The sequence below is a fragment of the Oncorhynchus gorbuscha genome, linkage group LG12, assembly GCF_021184085.1.
Source record: "Oncorhynchus gorbuscha isolate QuinsamMale2020 ecotype Even-year linkage group LG12, OgorEven_v1.0, whole genome shotgun sequence".
Lineage (NCBI taxonomy): Eukaryota > Metazoa > Chordata > Actinopteri > Salmoniformes > Salmonidae > Oncorhynchus > Oncorhynchus gorbuscha.
In genome coordinates, this window is record NC_060184.1 from 37,153,534 (window position 1) to 37,177,603 (window position 24,070).

General features: G+C 47.6%; 1 protein-coding gene across 1 annotated transcript in view; it reads right to left on the reverse strand.

The window, feature by feature from the left end:
• Positions 1-23,628, reverse strand: part of LOC123990965 (synaptosomal-associated protein 25-A) — a 55,335-nt gene extending 31,707 nt beyond the window's left edge. The window contains exon 1 of the mRNA XM_046292027.1: positions 23,313-23,628. The gene's annotated coding sequence lies outside the window, so the exon portion shown is untranslated. The remainder of the gene's footprint in view (positions 1-23,312) is intronic.
• Between the last annotated feature and the right edge of the window lie 442 nt (positions 23,629-24,070).

A 24,070-nucleotide genomic window follows, 5' to 3' on the forward strand; every position in this document is an offset into this window, starting at 1 on the left:
ACTACAAGCGCGTATATCTTACCAACGGGACATTAAAAACGGTAATATCTTATGTTTCACTGAGTTGTGGCTGATGACGACATGAATAACATACAGCTGATGGGTTGCACACTTTATCGGCAGGCTAGAACAGCAGCATCTGGAAAGACAAGGGGTGGCGGACAATGTATATTTGTAAACAACAGCTGGTGCATGATATCTAAGGACGTCTCAAGGTTTTTCTCAGCTGAGGTAGAGTATCTCATGATAAGCTGTAGACCACATTAGCTATATTCTTCGTAGCCGTCTATTTACCACCACAAACCGACCACAAACCGATGCTGTCACTAAGGCCACACTCAATGAGCTGTATATGGCCAGAAGTAAACAGGAAAATGCTCATCCAGAGGTGGCACTATGGCCGGGGACTTCAATGCAGGGAAACTCATATCCATTTTACCTAATTTCTACCAGCGTGTTAAATGTGCAACCAGAGGCGAAAAAAACTCTAGACCACCTTTACTCCACACAGAGACACGTGCAAAGCTCTACCTCGCGCTACCTCTACCTGGCAAATCTGACCATAATTCTATCCTCCTGATTCCTGCTTACAAGAAACAACTGAAGCAGGAAGAACCAGTGACCTGAGCAGATGAAGCAGATGCTAAGCTACAGGACTGTTTTGCCAGCACAGACTGGAATACTGTATGTTCCGGGATTCTTCCGATGGCATTGAGGAGTTCACCAAATCAGTCACTGGCATAATCAATATGTAACGGCTTTCATCGGAAGAAGAGCAATCGTCAGACTAAAATGCAGTGGGATACATGTTCATCTTTAATATAAGGAACTGAATACAAAAATAACAAAAGGAAAACCCGAAACAGTTCTGCAAGGTGTAACAAACACTAAACAGAAATACAACTACCCATAACTAAAAGTGGAAAAACAGGCTACCTAAGTATGATTCCCAATCAGAGACAACGATAGACAGCTGTCCCTGATTGAGAACCATACCCGGCCAAAACATAGAAATAAACAAAGCTAAACATACAAACATAGAATGCCCACCCAAATCACACCTTGACCAAACAAAAATAGAAACATACAAAGCAATCTACGGTCAGGGCGTGACAGTACCCACCCCCCCCCCCCCCCAAAGGTGCGGACTCCGGCCGCAAAACCTGAACCTATAGGGAAGGGTCTGGGTGGGCATTACTCCGCGGTGGTGGCTCTGGTGAGGGACGTGGACCCCGCTCCACTTCTGGCTCGGCCCACTTCGGTAATGCATGTAGAGCGGGGAACCTCACTGCCGACCCCGGACTCTGGACTGAAGAGCACCTCTGGACTGGAGGGAGACCCTGGCAGCTCCGGGCTGGAGGGAGACTCTGGCAGTTCTGGGCTGGAGGGAGAACCTTGAGGGAGGAGACGTTGAGACAGCCTGGTGCGTGGGGCTGCCACAGGGCCCACCAGGCTGGGGAGACCTACAGGAGGCCTGGTGCATGGAGGAGGCACTGGCTGAACCGGGCTGTGGGGGAGCACTGGAGCTCTGGTGCGCAGCCTTGGTACCACTCCTCCAGGCTGGATGACCACTTTAGCCCGGCCGCTCCAGAGCGCAGGCACAGGTCGAACCGGGCTGTGGGGGAGCACTGGAGATCTGGTGCATACCAATTGCACCTCTCCCTTAAGCTCAATGCCCACATTCACCCGGCACGGGTGGAGCGCAGGCATAGGGCGAACTGAGCCCTCCCAACGTCCCGGAGACACAGTACGCAGAGCCGGCGCAGGATACCCTGGACTGAAACGGCACACCGGAGACCAAACGCGCTGAGCTTGCACAATCCGCCCTGGCTGGATGCCCACTCTCGCTGGCCTATAGCACTCCGGACTATGAGCACGCACTGGAGACACCTTGCGCTTCATCACATAGCACAGTGTCTGACCAGTACCACGGTGCTTCCGGTAAGCACGGGAGGTTGGCTCAGGTCTCTCGCCTGAATCCACCAATCTCTCTGTGTGCCCCCCCCCCAAAAAAAAATAATTTGGGGCTGGCTGCCTCTCATGCCTGTTGCGCTGCCTTACCTCATATCGCCGCCGCTCAGCTTTAGCTGCCTCCAGTTCTTCTTTGGGGCGGCGATATTGTCATGTTTTGTCATAGATTGTCATGTCTTGTCCCTGTGCTTTCTCTTCTATTCGTTTCCCCCTGCTGGTCTTATCAGGTTCTTTCCCTCTCTCTCTCTCTCTCTCTCTCTCTCTCTATCGTTCCGTTCCTGCTCCCAGCTGTTCCTCATTCTCCTAACTACCTCGTTTACTCTTTCACACCTGTCCCCTATTTTGCCCTCTGATTAGAGTCCCTATTTCTCCCTCTGTTTCCGCTTCTGTCCTTGTCGGATCCTTGTTTGATGTTTGCTGTGCTGTGTTCTTGTTCCGTCGTGTTTTTGCCTTCATCAGATGCTGCGAGTGAGCAGGTGTCTCTATCAGCTACGGCCTGCGCCTACCCGAAGCGACCTGCAGTCTGTGGCCGCTTCTCCTGTTGTTCCCTCTACAGACTAGAGGATTTCTGTTATTCCTGTTTGGACATTACCTGTTAAAGAATTCAGGATTAGTCGTTTTCTGTTAAGACTGGAATAAACTCTGTTTCTGTTAAGTCGCTTTTGGGTCCTCATTCACCTGCATAACAGAAGGATCCGACCAAGAATGGACCCAGCGACTACGGATTCTCTCTACTCTGCTGTCGAGTTCCAGGGAGCGATGCTAGGCAGACACGAACAGGAATTGTCTGCTGCTCGACATGCCGTTGAGACCCTGGCCGCCCAAGTCTCCGGCCTCTCGGAGGAGATTCACAATCTCCGCCTCGATCCACCGGTTACCTCCTGGGCTTCCGGGTCTCCGGAGCCCAGAATTAATAACCCACCGTGCTACTCTGGGGAGCCCACTGAATGTCGCTCGTTCCTTACCCAGTGTGATATAGTGTTCTCTCTCCAGCCCCACACGTACTCCAGGGGTATTGCTCGTATCGCCTACGTCATATCTCTCCTTACTGGACGGGCTCGGGAGTGGGGCACGGCTATCTGGGAGGCAAGGGCTGAGTGTACTAACCAGTATCAGAACTTTAAGGAGGAGATGATACGGGTTTTTGATCGTTCTGTTTTTGGGAAAGAAGCTTCCTGGTCCCTGTCTTCCCTACGTCAAGGTAATCGATCCATAACGGATTACTCTATAGAGTTTCGCACTCTTGCTGCCTCCAGTAACTGGAACGAGCAGGCGTTGCTCGCTCGTTTTCTGGAGGGACTCCACGCTAAGGTTAAGGATGAGATTCTCTCCCGGGAGGTTCCATCCAGCGTGGATTCTTTGATTGAACTCGCTATTCGCATAGAACGACGGGTAGATCTTTGTCACCGAGCTCATGGAAGAGAGCTCGCGTTAACTGTGTCCCCCCTCTCCCCGACACTACCATCTTTCCCCACTGACTCAGGTGTTGAGCCCATGCAGCTGGGGGGTATTCGCATCTCGACTAAGGAGAGGGAACAGAGAATCACCAACCGCCTCTGTCTCTATTGCGGTTCCGCTGGTCATTTTGTCATTTCATGTCCAGTTAAAGGCCAGAGCTCATCAGTAAGCGGAGGACTACTGATAAGCGCTACTACTCTGTCCTCTCCGTCAAGTTCCTGTACTACCTTGCCGGTCCATCTACGCTGGACCGGTTCGGCAGCTTCCTGCAGTGCATTAATAGACTCTGGGGCGGAGGGCTGTTTTATGGACGAAGCCTGGGCTCGGGAACATGACATTCCTCTCAGACAGTTAGGGAGCCCATGGTCATGTTCGCCTTGGATGGTAGTCCTCTCCCCAGTATATTATGTGAAACACTACCTTTAACCCTCACAGTATCTGGTAACCATAGTGAGACCATTTCTTTTTTGATTTTTCGTTCACCTTTTACACCTGTTGTTTTGGGTCATCCCTGGCTAGTGTGTCATAATCCTTCTTTTGATTGGTCTAGTAATTCTATCCTTTCCTGGAACGTTTCTTGTCATGTGAAATGTTTAATGTCTGCTATTCCTCCTGTTTCTTCTGCTCCCTCTTCACAGGAGGAACCTGGGGATTTGACAGGAGTGCCGGAGGAATATCATGATCTGCGCACGGTCTTCAGTCGGTCCAGAGCCACCTCCCTTCCTCCTCACCGGTCGTATGATTGTTGTACTGATCTCCTCAAGAAGCGTTTTACATCCGCTCCTATCCTTGTTACACCTGACGTCACTAAACAGTTCATTGTCGAGGTAGACGCGTCAGAGGTGGGCGTGGGAGCCATTCTGACGATAAGGTCCACCCTTGCGCGTATTTTCTCATCACCTGTCGCCGTCGGAACGTAACTATGATGTGGCTAACCGCGAACTGCTCGCCATCCGTTTAGCCCTAGGCGAATGGCGACAGTGGTTGGAGGGGGCGACCGTTCCTTTTGTCGTTTGGACTGACCATAAGAACCTTGAGTACATCCGTTCTGCCAAACGACTTAATGCACGTCAGGCTCGTTGGGCGCTGTATTTCGCTCATTTCGAGTTTGTTATTTCTTATCGTCCGGGCACTAAGAACACCAAGCCTGATGCTTTATCCCGTCTCTTCAGTTCTTCTGTAGCCTCTACCGACCCCGAGGGAATTCTCCCGGAGGGGCGTGTTGTCGGGTTGAATGTCTGGGGAATTGAGAGACAGGTAAAGCAAGCACTCACTCACACTCCGTCGCCGCGCGCTTGTCCTAGTAACCTTCTTTTCGTTCCTGTTTCTACTCGTCTGGCCGTTCTTCAGTGGGCTCACTCTGCCCAGTTAGCCGGCCACCCCAGCGTTCGGGGTACGCTTGCTTCTATTCGCCAGCGTTTTTGGTGGCCTACTCAGGAGCGTGACACGCGCCGTTTCGTGGCTGCTTGTTCGGACTGCGCGCAGACTAAGTCCGGTAACTTTCTTCCTGCTTCTGCTCCTGGCCTTGCTGGGTCTCAGTCTGTCCCCAGCCACCGCATCTCTCCTGCCCTTGCTGTGTCTCAGTCTGTCCCCAGCCACCGCATCTCTCCTGGTCCTGTACTTGCTGTGTCTCAGTCTGTCCACAGCCACCGCCTCTCTCCTGTTCCTGGTCTTAGCCTTGCTGTGTCTCAGTCTGTCCCTAGTTGTTACTCTCCTGGCCTGTTTGGTCCTGATTGCTCTAACGCTTACAGTTCTCTACCCGTGTCTCATTTTTAGAAGAGTTATTGCACTAGATTGCCTCTTCATCGTTTCCCGTTACGGTCCTGAGGAGAGGAGTTGGGTTCTTTCTCGGGACGTGCTGGACCGTTCGTTGATCAATGATTTCCTCCGTTGCCGCCAGGGTTCCTCCTCGAGTGCGCCAGGAGGCGCTCGGTGAGTGGGGGTACTGTCATGTCTTGTCCCTGTGCTTTCTCTTCTATTCGTTTCCCCCTGCTGGTCTTATCAGGTTCTTTCCCTCTATCTCTCTCTCTCTCTCTCTCTCTATCGTTCCGTTCCTGCTCCCAGCTGTTCCTCATTCTCCTAACTACCTCGTTTACTCTTTTACACCTGTCCCCTATTTTGCCCTCTGATTAGAGTCCCTATTTCTCCCTCTGTTTCCGCTTCTGTCCTTGTCGGATCCTTGTTTGATGTTTGCTGTGCTGTGTTCTTGTTCCGTCGTGTCTTCAAGAGAGCGAGAGTTGCACCCCTTCTGAAAAAACCTACACTCGATCCCTCCGATGTCAACAACTACAGACCAGTATCCCTTCTTTCTTTTCTCTCCAAAACTCTTGAACGTGCCGTCCTTGGTCAGCTCTCCCGCTATCTCTCTCAGAATGACCTTCTTGATCCAAATCAGTCAGGTTTCAAGACTAGTCATTCAACTGAGACTGCTCTTCTCTGTATCACGGAGGCGCTCCGCACCGCTAAAGCTAACTCTCTCTCCTCTGCTCTCATCCTTCTAGACCTATCGGCTGCCTTCGATACTGTGAACCATCAGATCCTCCTCTCCACCCTCTCCGAGTTGGGCATCTCCGGCGCGGCCCACGCTTGGATTGCGTCCTACCTGACAGGTCGCTCCTACCAGGTGGCGTGGCGAGAATCTGTCTCCTCACCACGCGCTCTCACCACTGGTGTCCCCAGGGCTCTGTTCTAGGCCCTCTCCTATTCTCGCTATACACCAAGTCACTTGGCTCTGTCATAACCTCACATGAAACAACCGGTCCCTGGACCGACAAAGTCTCTCCTATCATTGCTATGCAGACGACACACAATTAATCTTCTCCTTTCCCCCTCTGATGACCAGGTGGCGAATCGCATCTCTGCATGTCTGGCAGACATATCAGTGTGGATGACGGATCACCACCTCAAGCTGAACTTCGGCAAGACGGAGCTGCTCTTCCTCCCGGGGAAGGACTGCCCGTTCCATGATCTCGCCATCACGGTTGACAACTCCATTGTGTCCTCCTCCCAGAGCGCTAAGAACCTTGGCGTGATCCTGGACAACAAACTGTCGTTCTCAACTAACATCAAGGCGGTGGCCCGTTCCTGTAGGTTCATGCTCTACAACATCCGCAGAGTACGACCCTGCCTCACACAGGAAGCGGCGCAGGTCCTAATCCAGGCACTTGTCATCTCCCGTCTGGATTACTGCAACTCGCTGTTGGCTGGGCTCCCTGCCTGTGCCATTAAACCCCTACAACTCATCCAGAACGCCGCAGCCCGTCTAGTGTTCAACCTTCCCAAGTTCTCTCACGTCACCCCGCTCCTCCGCTCTCTCCACTGGCTTCCAGTTGAAGCTCGCATCCGCTACAAGACCATGGTGCTTGCCTACGGAGCTGTGAGGGGAACGGCACCTCAGTACCTCCAGGCTCTGATCAGGCCCTACACCCAAATAAGGGCACTGCGTTCATCCACCTCTGGCCTGCTCGCCTCCCTACCACTGAGGAAGTACAGTTCCCGCTCAGCTCAGTCAAAACTGTTCGCTGCTCTGGCTCCCCAATGGTGGAACAAACTCCCTCACGACGCCAGGACAGCGGAGTCAATCACCACCTTCCGGAGACACCTGAAACCCCACCTCTTTAAGGAATACCTAGGATAGGATAAAGTAATCCTTCTCACCCCCCTTAAAATATTTAGATGCACTATTGTAAAGTGGTTGTTCCACTGGATGTCATAAGGTGAATGCACCAATTTGTAAGTCGCTCTGGATAAGAGCGTCTGCTAAATGACTTAAATGTAAATGTAAATGTGTTTTTGCCTTCATCAGATGCTGCGAGTGAGCAGGTGTCTCTATCAGCTACGGCCTGCGCCTACCCGAAGCGACCTGCAGTCTGTGGCCGCTTCTCCTGTTGTTCCCCTCTACAGACTAGAGGATTTCTGTTATTCCTGTTTGGACATTACCTGTTAAAGAATTCAGGATTAGTCGTTTTCTGTTAAGACTGGAATAAACTCTGTTTCTGTTAAGTCGCTTTTGGGTCCTCATTCACCTGCATAACAGAAGGATCCGACCAAGAATGGACCCAGCGACTACGGATTCTCTCTACTCTGCTGTCGAGTTCCAGGGAGCGATGCTAGGCAGACACGAACAGGAATTGTCTGCTGCTCGACATGCCGTTGAGACCCTGGCCGCCCAAGTCTCCGGCCTCTCGGAGGAGATTCACAATCTCCGCCTCGATCCACGGTTACCTCCTGGGCTTCCGGGTCTCCGGAGCCCAGAATTAATAACCCACCGTGCTACTCTGGGGAGCCCACTGAATGTCGCTCGTTCCTTACCCAGTGTGATATAGTGTTCTCTCTCCAGCCCCACACGTACTCCAGGGGTATTGCTCGTATCGCCTACGTCATATCTCTCCTTACTGGACGGGCTCGGGAGTGGGGCACGGCTATCTGGGAGGCAAGGGCTGAGTGTACTAACCAGTATCAGAACTTTAAGGAGGAGATGATACGGGTTTTTGATCGTTCTGTTTTTGGGAAAGAAGCTTCCTGGTCCCTGTCTTCCCTACGTCAAGGTAATCGATCCATAACGGATTACTCTATAGAGTTTCGCACTCTTGCTGCCTCCAGTAACTGGAACGAGCAGGCGTTGCTCGCTCGTTTTCTGGAGGGACTCCACGCTAAGGTTAAGGATGAGATTCTCTCCCGGGAGGTTCCATCCAGCGTGGATTCTTTGATTGAACTCGCTATTCGCATAGAACGACGGGTAGATCTTTGTCACCGAGCTCATGGAAGAGAGCTCGCGTTAACTGTGTCCCCCCTCTCCCCGACACTACCATCTTTCCCCACTGACTCAGGTGTTGAGCCCATGCAGCTGGGGGGTATTCGCATCTCGACTAAGGAGAGGGAACAGAGAATCACCAACCGCCTCTGTCTCTATTGCGGTTCCGCTGGTCATTTTGTCATTTCATGTCCAGTTAAAGGCCAGAGCTCATCAGTAAGCGGAGGACTACTGATAAGCGCTACTACTCTGTCCTCTCCGTCAAGTTCCTGTACTACCTTGCCGGTCCATCTACGCTGGACCGGTTCGGCAGCTTCCTGCAGTGCATTAATAGACTCTGGGGCGGAGGGCTGTTTTATGGACGAAGCCTGGGCTCGGGAACATGACATTCCTCTCAGACAGTTAGGGGAGCCCATGGTCATGTTCGCCTTGGATGGTAGTCCTCTCCCCAGTATATTATGTGAAACACTACCTTTAACCCTCACAGTATCTGGTAACCATAGTGAGACCATTTCTTTTTTGATTTTTCGTTCACCTTTTACACCTGTTGTTTTGGGTCATCCCTGGCTAGTGTGTCATAATCCTTCTTTTGATTGGTCTAGTAATTCTATCCTTTCCTGGAACGTTTCTTGTCATGTGAAATGTTTAATGTCTGCTATTCCTCCTGTTTCTTCTGCTCCCTCTTCACAGGAGGAACCTGGGGATTTGACAGGAGTGCCGGAGGAATATCATGATCTGCGCACGGTCTTCAGTCGGTCCAGAGCCACCTCCCTTCCTCCTCACCGGTCGTATGATTGTTGTACTGATCTCCTCAAGAAGCGTTTTACATCCGCTCCTATCCTTGTTACACCTGACGTCACTAAACAGTTCATTGTCGAGGTAGACGCGTCAGAGGTGGGCGTGGGAGCCATTCTGACGATAAGGTCCAACCTTGCGCGTATTTTTCTCATCACCTGTCGCCGTCGGAACGTAACTATGATGTGGCTAACCGCGAACTGCTCGCCATCCGTTTAGCCCTAGGCGAATGGCGACAGTGGTTGGAGGGGGCGACCGTTCCTTTTGTCGTTTGGACTGACCATAAGAACCTTGAGTACATCCGTTCTGCCAAACGACTTAATGCACGTCAGGCTCGTTGGGCGCTGTATTTCGCTCATTTCGAGTTTGTTATTTCTTATCGTCCGGGCACTAAGAACACCAAGCCTGATGCTTTATCCCGTCTCTTCAGTTCTTCTGTAGCCTCTACCGACCCCGAGGGAATTCTCCCGGAGGGGCGTGTTGTCGGGTTGAATGTCTGGGGAATTGAGAGACAGGTAAAGCAAGCACTCACTCACACTCCGTCGCCGCGCGCTTGTCCTAGTAACCTTCTTTTCGTTCCTGTTTCTACTCGTCTGGCCGTTCTTCAGTGGGCTCACTCTGCCCAGTTAGCCGGCCACCCCAGCGTTCGGGGTACGCTTGCTTCTATTCGCCAGCGTTTTTGGTGGCCTACTCAGGAGCGTGACACGCGCCGTTTCGTGGCTGCTTGTTCGGACTGCGCGCAGACTAAGTCCGGTAACTTTCTTCCTGCTTCTGCTCCTGGCCTTGCTGGGTCTCAGTCTGTCCCCAGCCACCGCATCTCTCCTGCCCTTGCTGTGTCTCAGTCTGTCCCCAGCCACCGCATCTCTCCTGGTCCTGTACTTGCTGTGTCTCAGTCTGTCCACAGCCACCGCCTCTCTCCTGTTCCTGGTCTTAGCCTTGCTGTGTCTCAGTCTGTCCCTAGTTGTTACTCTCCTGGCCTGTTTGGTCCTGATTGCTCTAACGCTTACAGTTCTCTACCCGTGTCTCATTTTTAGAAGAGTTATTGCACTAGATTGCCTCTTCATCGTTTCCCGTTACGGTCCTGAGGAGAGGAGTTGGGTTCTTTCTCGGGACGTGCTGGACCGTTCGTTGATCAATGATTTCCTCCGTTGCCGCCAGGGTTCCTCCTCGAGTGCGCCAGGAGGCGCTCGGTGAGTGGGGGGGTACTGTCATGTCTTGTCCCTGTGCTTTCTCTTCTATTCGTTTCCCCCTGCTGGTCTTATCAGGTTCTTTCCCTCTATCTCTCTCTCTCTCTCTCTCTCTATCGTTCCGTTCCTGCTCCCAGCTGTTCCTCATTCTCCTAACTACCTCGTTTACTCTTTTACACCTGTCCCCTATTTTGCCCTCTGATTAGAGTCCCTATTTCTCCCTCTGTTTCCGCTTCTGTCCTTGTCGGATCCTTGTTTGATGTTTGCTGTGCTGTGTTCTTGTTCCGTCGTGTCTTCAAGAGAGCGAGAGTTGCACCCCTTCTGAAAAAACCTACACTCGATCCCTCCGATGTCAACAACTACAGACCAGTATCCCTTCTTTCTTTTCTCTCCAAAACTCTTGAACGTGCCGTCCTTGGTCAGCTCTCCCGCTATCTCTCTCAGAATGACCTTCTTGATCCAAATCAGTCAGGTTTCAAGACTAGTCATTCAACTGAGACTGCTCTTCTCTGTATCACGGAGGCGCTCCGCACCGCTAAAGCTAACTCTCTCTCCTCTGCTCTCATCCTTCTAGACCTATCGGCTGCCTTCGATACTGTGAACCATCAGATCCTCCTCTCCACCCTCTCCGAGTTGGGCATCTCCGGCGCGGCCCACGCTTGGATTGCGTCCTACCTGACAGGTCGCTCCTACCAGGTGGCGTGGCGAGAATCTGTCTCCTCACCACGCGCTCTCACCACTGGTGTCCCCCAGGGCTCTGTTCTAGGCCCTCTCCTATTCTCGCTATACACCAAGTCACTTGGCTCTGTCATAACCTCACATGGTCTCTCCTATCATTGCTATGCAGACGACACACAATTAATCTTCTCCTTTCCCCCTCTGATGACCAGGTGGCGAATCGCATCTCTGCATGTCTGGCAGACATATCAGTGTGGATGACGGATCACCACCTCAAGCTGAACTTCGGCAAGACGGAGCTGCTCTTCCTCCCGGGAAGGACTGCCCGTTCCATGATCTCGCCATCACGGTTGACAACTCCATTGTGTCCTCCTCCCAGAGCGCTAAGAACCTTGGCGTGATCCTGGACAACAAACTGTCGTTCTCAACTAACATCAAGGCGGTGGCCCGTTCCTGTAGGTTCATGCTCTACAACATCCGCAGAGTACGACCCTGCCTCACACAGGAAGCGGCGCAGGTCCTAATCCAGGCACTTGTCATCTCCCGTCTGGATTACTGCAACTCGCTGTTGGCTGGGCTCCCTGCCTGTGCCATTAAACCCCTACAACTCATCCAGAACGCCGCAGCCCGTCTAGTGTTCAACCTTCCCAAGTTCTCTCACGTCACCCCGCTCCTCCGCTCTCTCCACTGGCTTCCAGTTGAAGCTCGCATCCGCTACAAGACCATGGTGCTTGCCTACGGAGCTGTGAGGGGAACGGCACCTCAGTACCTCCAGTCTCTGATCAGGCCCTACACCCAAATAAGGGCACTGCGTTCATCCACCTCTGGCCTGCTCGCCTCCCTACCACTGAGGAAGTACAGTTCCCGCTCAGCTCAGTCAAAACTGTTCGCTGCTCTGGCTCCCCAATGGTGGAACAAACTCCCTCACGACGCCAGGACAGCGGAGTCAATCACCACCTTCCGGAGACACCTGAAACCCCACCTCTTTAAGGAATACCTAGGATAGGATAAAGTAATCCTTCTCACCCCCCCTTAAAATATTTAGATGCACTATTGTAAAGTGGTTGTTCCACTGGATGTCATAAGGTGAATGCACCAATTTGTAAGTCGCTCTGGATAAGAGCGTCTGCTAAATGACTTAAATGTAAATGTAAATGTGTTTTTGCCTTCATCAGATGCTGCGAGTGAGCAGGTGTCTCTATCAGCTACGGCCTGCGCCTACCCGAAGCGACCTGCAGTCTGTGGCCGCTTCTCCTGTTGTTCCCCTCTACAGACTAGAGGATTTCTGTTATTCCTGTTTGGACATTACCTGTTAAAGAATTCAGGATTAGTCGTTTTCTGTTAAGACTGGAATAAACTCTGTTTCTGTTAAGTCGCTTTTGGGTCCTCATTCACCTGCATAACAGATATTCCCCAGCCTGTGCCCAGGGCCCCTTGCCGTCCAATATCTCCTCCCATGTCCATGAGTCCAACACTTTCTGCTCCCTGTTACGCCGCTGCTTGGTCCATTTGTGATGGGTAGTTCTGTAACGGCTTTCATCGGAAGAAGAGGAATCATCAGACCAAAAAGCAGCGGGATACATGTTCATCTTTAATATAAGGAACTGAACACTGAATACAAAGATAACAAAAGGAAAACCCAAAACAGTTCTGCAAGGTGAAACAAACACTAAACAGAAAAACAACTACCCACAACTAAAAGTAGAAAACAGGCTACCTAAGTATGATTCCCAATCATTGACAACGATAGACAGCTGTCCCTGATTGAGAACCATACCCTGCCGAAACATAGAAATACACAAACCTAGACATACAAACATAGAATGCCCAACCAAATCACACCCTGACCAAACAAAAATAGAAACATACAAAGCAATCTACGGTCAGGGCGTGACACAATAACTGCATTGATGACGTCTTCCCCACAGTGACTGTACCTACATACCCCAACCAGAAGCCATGGATTACAGGCAACATCTGTACTGAGCTAAAGGGTAGAGCTGCAGCTTTCAAGGAGTGGGACTCTAACAGGGCAGTTTAGAAGAAATCCTGCTACGCCCTCCGATGAACCATCTAACAGGCAAAGCGTCAATACAGGCCTAAGATCGATTTGTACAGGGCTTGCAAACTATTACAGACTACAAAGGGCAGCACAGCCGCAAGCTTCCCAGTGACACAAGCCTACCAGACGAGCTAAATTACTAATATACTCGCTTTGAGGCAAGTAGCAAGTCAAATCAAATTTTATTGGTCATATACACATGATTAGCAGATGTTAATGCGAGTGTAGGGAAATGCTTGTGCTTCTAGTTCTGACAGTGCAGTAATATCTAACAAGTAATTGAACAATTCCCCAACAACTACCTAACACACACAAATCTAAAAGAAGTGAATGAGAATATGTACATATAAATATATGGATGAGCGGTGGCCAAGCGGCATAGGCAAGGTGCAATAGATGGTATAAAATACAGTATGTACATATGATATGAGTAATGTAAGATATGTAAACATTATTAAAGTGTGATTATTTAAAGTGGCATTGTTTAAAGTGACTAGTGATCCATTTATTCAAGTTGCCAGTGATTGGGTCTCAATGTAGGAGGCGGCCTCTCTGAGTTAGTGATTGCTCTTTAGCAGTCTGCAGGCCTTGAGATAGAAGCTGTTCTTCAGTCTCTCGGTCCCAGCTTCATGCACCTGTACTGACCTCGCCTTCTGGATGGTAGCGGTGTGAACAGGCAGTGGCTTGGTTGGTTGTTGTCTTTGATGATCTCTTTGGCCTTCCTGTGACATTGGGTGCTATAGGTGTCGTGGAGGGCAGGTAGTGATGCACTGTGCAGACCGCACAACACTCTGGAGAGCCTTGTGGTTGAGGGCGGTGCAGTTGCCGTACCAGGCTGTGATACAGCCAAACAGGATGCTCTCGACTGTGCATCTGTAAAAGTTAGTCATGGTTTTGGGCGACAAGCGACATTTCTTCAGCCTCCTGAGGTTGAAGAGGCGCTGTTTCCTTCCTTCACCACCTGGGGGCGGCCCGTCAGAAAGTCCAGGACCCAATTGCACAGGGAGGGGTTGAGACCCAGGGCCTCCAGCTTGAAGGTGAGCTTGGAGGGAGGGTACTATGGTGTTGAATGCTGAGCTGTAGTTATTCTACTTGTCCAGATTGGATAGGGCAGTGTGCAGTGTGATGGCGATTGCATCGTCTGTGGACCTGTTCGGGCGGTATGCAAACTGAAGTGGGTCTAGGGTGGCCAGTAAGGTGGAGGTGATATTATCCTTGACTAGTCTCTCAAAGCACTTCATGATGACAGAAGTGAGTGCTACGGGGCGGTAGTCATTTTGTTCAGTTATCTTTACCTTCTTGGTCACAGGAACAATGGTGGCCATCTTGAAGCATGTGGGGACAACAGACTGGGATAAGGAGCGATTGAATATGTCCTTAAACATATTCAATGGTCTGAGCATACTCTGAGGACGCGGCTTGGGATGCAGTCTGGGCCAGCAGCCCTGAGGGTTTAAATGTTTTACTCATGTCGGCCACAGAGAAGGGGGGGGCAGTCCTTGTCAGCAGGTCTTGACGGTGGCACTGTATTATCCTCAAAGCGGGCTGGAAGCGTGACATCGGTATCCATGACGTGGCTGGTTTCTTCTGTAGCCCGTGATTTCCTGAAGATCCTGCCACGTGCCTGAGCCGTTGAATTGCGACTCCACTTTGTCCTTGTACTGGCATTTCACTTGTTTGATTGCCTTGCGGAGGGAATAACTACACTGTTTATATTCAGCCATATTCCCAGACATCTTTCCATGGTTAAATGTGATGGTTCGCGCTTTCAGTTTTGCGCGAATGACGCCATCCATCCACAGTTTCTGGTTAGGGTAGGTTTTGATAGTCACATTGGGTACAACATCTCCAATGCACTTCCTTATATACTCACTCACTGAGTCAGCGTATAGATCGATGTTGTTCTCTGAGGCTGACTGGAACGTATCCCAGTCCGTGTGATCAAAACAATCTTGAAGCGTGGATTCTGATTGGTCAGACCAGCTTTGAATGGTTCTAGTCACTGGTACATCCAGTTTGAGTTTCTGCCTATAAGACAGAAGGAGCCAGATGGCTTCGTGGTCGGATTTGCCGAAGGGAGGGCGGGGGAGAGCTTTGTATGCATCGCAGAAGTTAGAGTAGCAGTGATCGAGTGTATTACCTCTGCGCACAGTGCAATCAATATGCTGATAGAATTTAGGTAGCCTTGTTCTCAAATGTGCTTTGTTAAAATCCCCAGCTACAATAAATGCATCCTTAGGATATATTGTTTCCCGTTTACATAGAGTCCAGTGAAGTTCCTTGAGGGCCGTCTTGGTGTCTGCTTGATGGGGAATGTACACAGCTGTGACAATAACTGACGAGAATTCTCTTGGTAGGTAAAATGGCCAACATTTGATTGTAAAGAATTCTAGGTTGGGTAAGCAGAAGGACTTGAGTTCCTGTATGTTGTTATGATTACACCATGAGTCATTAATCATGAAGCATACACCCCAACCCTTCTTCTTCCCAGAGAGGTGTTTATCTCTGTCGGCGCGATTCATTGAGAAGCCCAGTGGCTGAACTGATTCTGACACCATTTCCCGAGATAACCATGTTTCCGTGAAACAGAGAATGTTACTATCTCTGATGTCTCTCTGGAAGGCAACCCTTGCTCAAATTTCATCTACCTTGTTGTCAAGAGACTGGACAATGGCGACTAGTATACTTGGGAGCGGTGGGCGATGTGCACGTTTACGGAGCCTGACCAGGAAGCCGCTCCGTCTGCCCCTTCTGCAACGCCGTTGTTTTGGGTCGGCTTCTGGGATTAAATCCATTGTCCTGGGTGGTGGTCCAAACAGATGATCCACTTTGGGAAAGTCGTAATCTTTGTCGTAATGTTGGTAAGTTGACATCGCTCTTATATCCAATAGTTCTTCCCGGCTATATGTAATAACACTTGACATTGCCTGGGGTAACAATGTAAGAAATAATACATTTTAAAAAATACTGCATCGTTTCCTAAGGACTCAAAGCGAAGTGACCAACTCTGTCGGCCCCATGTTTATTTTTATATATATATATTTTTAAACATGCATGAGAGCATCAGCTGTTCCGGATGACTGTGTGATCACGCTCTCCGTAGCCGATGTGAGTAAGACCTTTCAATAGGTCAACATTTCCAGGATTACACAGATTACCAGGATGTGTACTCCGTGCATGCGCTGATCAAGTGTCTTCACTGACATTTTCAACCTCTCCCTGTCTGAGTCAGTAATACCATCATGTTTCAAGCAGACCACTACAGTCCCTGTGCCCAAGAACACTAAGGTGGTAACCTGCCTAAATAACTACTGACCCGTAGCACTCACGTCTGTAGCAATGAAGTGCTTTGAAAGGCTGTTCATGGCTCACATCAACACCATTATCCCAGAAACCCTAGACCCACTCCAATTTGCATGCTGCCCCAACAGATCCAACAGATCCACAGATGATGCAATATCTATTGCACTCCACCATGCCCTATTGCACTCCACCAAGCCCTATTGCACTCCACCAAGAAACACCTATGTGAGAATGCTATTCCTTGACTACTGCTCAGTGTTCCACACTATAGTGCCCTCAAAGCTCATCACTAAGCTAAGGACCCTGGGACTAAACACCTCCCTCTGCAACTGGATCCTAGACTTCCTGATGAACCGCCCCCAGGTGGTAAGGGTAGGTAACCAAACATGCTCCATGCTGATCCTCAACACTGGGGGACCCTCGGGGGTCCGTGCTCAGTCTCCTCCTGTACTCCCTGTTCACTCATGACTACATGGCCAGGCATTAAGTTTTCCGATGACACAACAGTGGTAGGCCTGATCACTGATAACGACGAGACAGCCTATAGGGAGGTCAGAGGACTGGCCATGTGGTGCCAAGACAACAACCTCTCCCTCAACATGATCAAGACAAATGAGATGATTGTGGACTACAGGAAAAGGAGGACCGAGCACGCCCCCATTCTCATCGACGGGACTGTAGTGGAGCAGGTTGAGAGTTTCAAGTTCCTTGGTGTCCACATCCCCAACAAACTAACATGGCACACCAAGACAGTCGTGAAGAGGACACGACAAAACCTATTCCACATCAGGAGACTGAAAAGATTTGGCATGGGTCCTCAGATCCTCAAAAGGTTCTACAGCTGCACAATCTAGAGCATCCTGACTGGTTGCATCACTGCCTGGTATAGCGAGTACGGCCCAGTACCATCACTGGGGCCAAGCTTCCTGCTATCCAGGACCTCTATACCAGGTTTGTATTCGACGCATGTGACAAATAAGATTTGATTTAGATTTGATATAAAAGGCACCCTTCAAAGAATATACAGCTGAGCTACAGTCAGCAGGCTATAATCACTGCAGGTCCTGTAATGAAAAATATGGAGATGCCTTCATTCACATTACCCACACGTTCCCTTTTGAGGTTGTAATTTTTCATGCCTTGTCCAATCACAGAGTGCTTATAGAACGCTCTTCACACCATCACCTCTAGCCCCGTCGGCTGTCTTTTGCTCATGTGCCTGCAAATGAAATGATCTGGCCTGGAAAATCTAAAACGGCTGTACCTGTATTCATCAAATAAAACCCCTGCATGCTGCTACCCAGTCACAAACACATCAAAATGGACGAAGGGATGAGAATACCATGGAGGTGCTTAACATTCCTCAGGGATGCATTCCGTGCCATTCCCTGATCCATGTCATTCATTCAGTAGGCAGCAGCTATGTGGCAGACTCAAGCACTCAGACCAGACAAATGTTCAGTTGAAACTGGCATTCCCTAACCTGCAGACAAACTTGCTCATGGTCTGTTCTGATAATAGACCAAATCATTGTTCTTCTTCAACAGTTAAAGAGAGAATAGCTCTTTGTCTCTGTGCGTGTGTGTGTGCGTGTGTGTGTGTGTGTGTGTGTGTGTGCGCACGTGCGTGCGTGCGTCCGTGTGTGGGTGTTTGCATGCTCACAATAACCGTTTGTCTGCAACGGCTGCCATTTTGTCTTATTCCTCCAGTTAGTCCGTCTTTGCTCAATCTTTTACCACACACAGTATCCACCATAACAAAAATAGAATGTCATCATGTTTTGGTCACTGAGAAAAAAAGTACATGGTTAGCTAGTTGGCTACAGCAGGTTCTACCATTTCACAATAGCCTCTAATCACTAGTTATTATTTCTAAACAAAATACCTTTTTGGGTGGATTCTTGTTGTTTGGTTTACTGTTTGAACAGTGGCTGAGATTATATTTGGGTATCAATGCAAAATATTCTACTTTGATGAATAGCCTATAGATCAGATCAAGGAACCAAGTGACAACACTGCCTCTATGGCTGCGGAAGGAATGATATTGGATGTCTACATTTTCACGTAGTCAAAAAGTATATCAGAGTATGTCAGAGCATGTTACAAGGGGCCGCCCCTTTTGTGATGAAAAGCCCCAGGACACATTTATTAACCTGTTTTGACGAGCAATCCCGTATCCGGGAGCGTAATTATAGCCTCAAGCTCATTACCATAACGCAACGTTAACTATTCATGAAAATCGCAGGTGAAATTAAATAAATATATTGGCTCACAAGCTTAGCCTCTCAGATTTTCAAAAAATGCTTTTCAACCATAGCTACACAAGCATTTGTGTAAGAGTATTGATAGCTAGCATAGCATTAAGCCTAGCATTCAGCAGGCAACATTTTCACAAAAACAAGAAAAGCATTCAAATAAAATAATTTACCTTTGAAGAACTTCAGATGTTTTCAATGAGGAGACTCTCAGTTAGATAGCAAATGTTCAGTTTTTCCAAAAAGATTATTTGTGTTGGAGAAATCGCTGTTTTGTTCATCACGTTTGGCTAAGAAAGACCCCCGAAAATTCAGTCATTACAACGCAAACTTTTTTTCCAAATTAACTCCATAATATCGACAGAAACATGGCAAACGTTGTTTAGAATCAATCCTCAAGGTGTTTTTCACATATCTATTCGATGATAAGTCACTCATGGCAGTTTGGTTTCTCCTCTGTTCAAAATGGAAAAATGAACGCACCTGGAGATTACTCAATAGTTTTGACGGAGGACACCGAGCGGACACCTGGTAAATGTAGTCTCTTATGGTCAATTTTCCAATGATATGCCTACAAATACGTCACAATGCTGCAAACACCTTGGGGAAAAGACAGAACGTGTAGGCTCATTCCTTGCGCATTCACAGCCATATAAGGAGACATTGGAACACAGCGCCTCAAAAATCTGGCTCACTTCCTGTATGAAATAAACAACGATTTATTTAAGATTGACTTAGAGTGTCCCTGTGTAAGAACTTCCACGCCAGGATGTGATATGATGTACTATTTTATCTTTAGCTCATTCAGTACAAACATAGTTGACTCTTTTATCTTTTGTTTTATATGTAATGTGGGTACTTTGGTGTGTTTGGACCCCAGGTAGAGTAGCTGCTGCCTTGGCTGCAGCTAATGGGGATCCCTAATAAATACAAACACAAATCTGTGGCCCTTTGCCAGGGCCATGAACTTAGAATAACCTCTGGTCCACTGGTCTCTGCTGGTCAGAACAGCACCAATAGAGATCTCATTATGGAGATACCATCACACACAGTCCCTCTGACATCGTTCGAACACGATGGAGACAGAAACAGTGCTGCTGTACACCTGGAGGCCATGATGACTATTTTCTTTGTCAGAGAGATTAAACTGAAGCGTGATAACTTTATTCTTATATGCAATTAAAAAGCAGAGTCAAATTCACGATTATTCAAGGCTTTTTTTTCTTCATGCTTTCGAGCTTCCTCCAGGCTCTCAAATGCATGTCATATTCTGCACGTTATGGCGCCATGGCTCTTTCAATTGACAAGCACCATTGGCAATCAGTGTCAGTGGGGCACGTTTTGTGGGTATGTTTGGCAAAAAGCTTAAAACGGACAATCTGCGGTTGCTACATCCATTTTTGTACTGGATATTAATGATCTGTACTCATTGATTCTTGAAGAATATAACTTATAAATGCCTCATGAGCTTGGTTCAACTGTCATGCCCCACCAGAACCCAAAACACCAGCTTGTTTTAATTCCCCAATATGTAAACAAAGTAAATATAGACAAATGGTTAAAACTATCATTTTGATTTGATCGATGTCAGTCATTGCATCTATAGTTCTGTCTATGAATTTGAGAGTGGTTACATTTCTCCAGCCCATCCCTCAGTTTTTTTTTACCGAAACAGGGTCGGGGTCGGGTTGTATTATTGTTTCAACTGCTGATTGTAGCTTTAATGAATTCATCCAAGGTTGTAATCATATAGATTGTGATATAAGTAGAATGTTCTGAAATCGATTTACTTCCAAGTCACTTCTTGGCTAAATATCAATTTCAGTAGGCCTATAGTTGTTCAGGGGGAAATGAAATCCTGTCTGCAGTCAACTACTTATATCTGGAGGGTATATACTCAGAAAGAAAAACAGGGATGGCTACAAGTCAAACACGCACACGACGCACAGTTCAACGGATCTTTAAAAAACATTGATCTCCGAGGCATTGGTTTGATTCGAGAAATGTCAGCTCAGTAGACCAGACACAGACAGAGTGCAGCTTTATAGATTAGCAATAGGCTGTGCCTGGAAACAATCAACCACTGGTGATGATATATGAGTCTGTTTTTACTCGGGGGACAACCCCTATAGCGCCGCCCACGCAGAGCGATGGAAGCAGCACGATGCAATATGGTATAGCGTAGCAGCAGTGCCAACCAAGAGCATGTCCCTTTGTTTGTCAGTTTAAGGCCCTCTCAACAACCCTTTCGATGACGGTTTTCTAGCATAACTATAGGCCTGCTACTAGCTTCTCAATGTTGATGCTCTCTGTCTCTCTATCGCTTTCTCTCTGATGTTATAACAAGAGACTGAACAGGCTCGAGCAGAGCGACAGGGGAGATGCGACAGTGGTCCAGCACGGAAATCTAAAAGCATTATCAGACATTTATGAGACAGTATTACCAGGTCCGACGTGTGAAGACGATCACCTGACCTACATAATTCATTTGCCCCAAAAAATGTCTGGTCAACAAGCAACAACTTTCCATTGAACCATGATGAAGAAAAGCCAGTGAGCAATAACTGCATTTTTGCCAATTCCACCACATGCTTCGTGCTGTCGACAATCTAAGGATCTCATACTCATCTGTGGTTTGTTGTCGGGGAAGTGCATTGATAGACCAGCATAGATGTATGATATGGCGTGGATGAATGGGTGCTATTGAATGGGTGCTATAGGATGTCATAGTGCAGGTTTCACCACCGTCCTCCCATGCTCTTCTCGCCTCTAGCCTCCGCCCATCTAGACACATTATGCCTCACCACCACAATATGCAGCCTGGTCTCATAGGCTAGACGTAACATAGTAAATGTAAATCCAGGACACTCAAATTAGTATGATATGTTACATTTGGTATGGTTACGTAAGACAGATGGTTACTTAAGGCAAAAAACGAAAGTAAGGTTGTCGGTCGGGGTGGATGGGTTGGCATATAATGCAAATTTCGTATAGCAACGTTTCAACTACTTACAACTTTTTAGCTACTTTGCAACTACTTAGCATGTTAGCTAACCCTTCCCCAAGCCCTAACCTTAACCATTTGATCTAACTCTGCCCCTAGCCCTAGCCTTAACCCCTTTAGCTAACCCTTCTCCAACCCTATCCTTAACCCTTTAACCCTAAACTAACCCCTAGCCCAAACCCCTAGCCTAGCTAACATTAGCCAGCTAGCTAATGTTAGCCACCAAGATAGGATTCGTAACATATCATACGTTTAGCAAATTTGTATGTTATAGCACATTTGCGAAATTCATAACATATTGTACATTTGACTAATTAACAGTGGTGGAAAAAGTACCTAATTGTCATACTTGAGTAAAAGTAAAGATGACTTAATAGAAAATTACTCAAGTAAAAGTGAAAATCCCCCAGTAAAATACTACTTGAGTAAAAGTCTAAAAGTATTTGGTGTAAAATATACTTAAGTATCAAAAGTAAAAGTACAAATAATTTCAAATTGCTTACATTAAGCAAAACAGAACTTTTTGTTTTTGTTATTTACAGATAGCCAGGGGCACACTCCAACACGCAGACATAATTTACACAAAAAAAGCATTTGTGTTTAGTAAGTCCACCAGATCAGAGGCAGTAGGGATGACCAGGGATGTTCTCTTGATAAGTGCCTGAATTGGACCATTTTCCTGTCCTGCTAAGCATTCAAAATGTAATGAGTACTTTTGGGTTTCAGGGAAATGTATGGAGAAAAAAATTACATTATTTTCATTAGGAATGTAGTGAAGTTAAAGTTAAAGTAGTCAAACATATATAAATAGTAAAGTAAAGTACAGATACCCCAAAAAACAATATATGTAGTACTTTCAAGTATTTTTACTTAAGTACTTTACACCACTGACAATTAGTAACAAATATACGAATTGTAATTCATAACATATCATACGAAATGGAGTGTCTCGGATTTACATACAGAATAATATGAAATGCTCTGAGACCAGTCTGCAGCATGGCATGGTAAGGATATGGCCATTTTGACACAATAAACTATGGACAGACGTGCACAATAGTGGCACATTCATGAAGTATGACAGTCTCCACCTTCCATCAAGACACAATGCATGGCGCAATTCACTATTGCCTAATGACAATCCCTAAATCAATCAAGGACCCCGTCTTTCACCCCCTAGGATGTGTTTCTCCCCAACTCTGTTAACTTTCTAGTACGTGTTCGGAGAGACAGAGAGAGTTTACTGTTAATTTGATTGTTTATTTCACTGTTGTTTATTTTCTAGTTCACTTGCTTTGGCAAAGTTAAATATATTTCCCATGCTAATAAAGCCCTTAAATTGGAATTGAGAGAGAGAGAGAGAGAGAGAGAGAGAGAGAGAGAGAGAGAGAGAGAGAGAGAGAGAGAGAGAGAGAGAGAACAGCGAAGATGTCGTTGTCCAAGGTTCTGAAACACAGAAAACGCCCACACCTTACACATTAGCACACACAACATCCTTCATTTTCAACAATTGACTACGCGTGTAGATTTGACACGCACAGCACAGTGGTCATGTATTTCGAAAGGCGTGCCGCGTTTGCCTCTTTCTAATAACTATACACACAGCCTAGAACGGATAAATAGGCAATATTAAACACAAAGGCAACGAAAGAAAGTTTGTTAATCAAGTGCTGTTATCATACCGGATTTAACAATAAAAACCCATCCTTCGTTGTACTCAGTCGAACACGGCTTCACAATTCAAAACCTAATGCTTCATTCTGTAGTAAAAGTGTTTTGTGGGGATGAAAACTAAAATAAAGCCTTTGCGATAAAACAGAATAGAGAATTGTATACTTTTCTCCTACCTGTGCCCGTGGTCGGTGGCTTGTCAGCAGTCAGCAGGAGGAGCAGATGTCCGCAAATTTCAACAACTAACAGATATCAACCCCCGTTCTGTGTGGACTGGATTGTCACAAAGGCAGTGCGCGTGGTTGACACCTCCTCAGTTCTTCTTCATTGAAAAACAGCATCTCTGCAATGGTAAAAGATGTAGGATGCTTTTGACGTCAGCAGGTTTGAATCGATATCTGTCAAAAAGATCCACACTTCTGCAGGGTTGGAAATGGGAAGCTGCACGTGCACCGGAAACGGCTCAATGGAAATCGCCATGTATTTTTAGGCAAAACAAAAGCATGTGAATGTGTTCACAGTGTCAAATCGTGGTGTCACATCTCAGCCGTGGAGTCTAGACATTTTCTCCATCAAAACCAGTATTGTTTAGTATTACGTTTGTGGCTTTATCCTGAGAAATAGATATGATAATAGACGTACACATGCTTGGCAGGAGGATGTTCTTGAGCATCCACTAAAACATGAGATTTAGTCCTATTGAAGCAAACTGCAGTGACACAATAACAGCACCATCTTTCCAGTGCTCTGAAATAGAATAGACTAGTGACTTACAACCAGCTTTACGTTAATGGATAGTCGTTAGGGACCATTCGAAAATTACTGGAAAGTGGGGGAGTCCAACTCGAGAGTTCATTTTTTTAAAGGCACCCCCAACCCCAATGTTATAAAAATATATTCACATGACCCTCCCCTTGTACTTAAAAAAAATGAC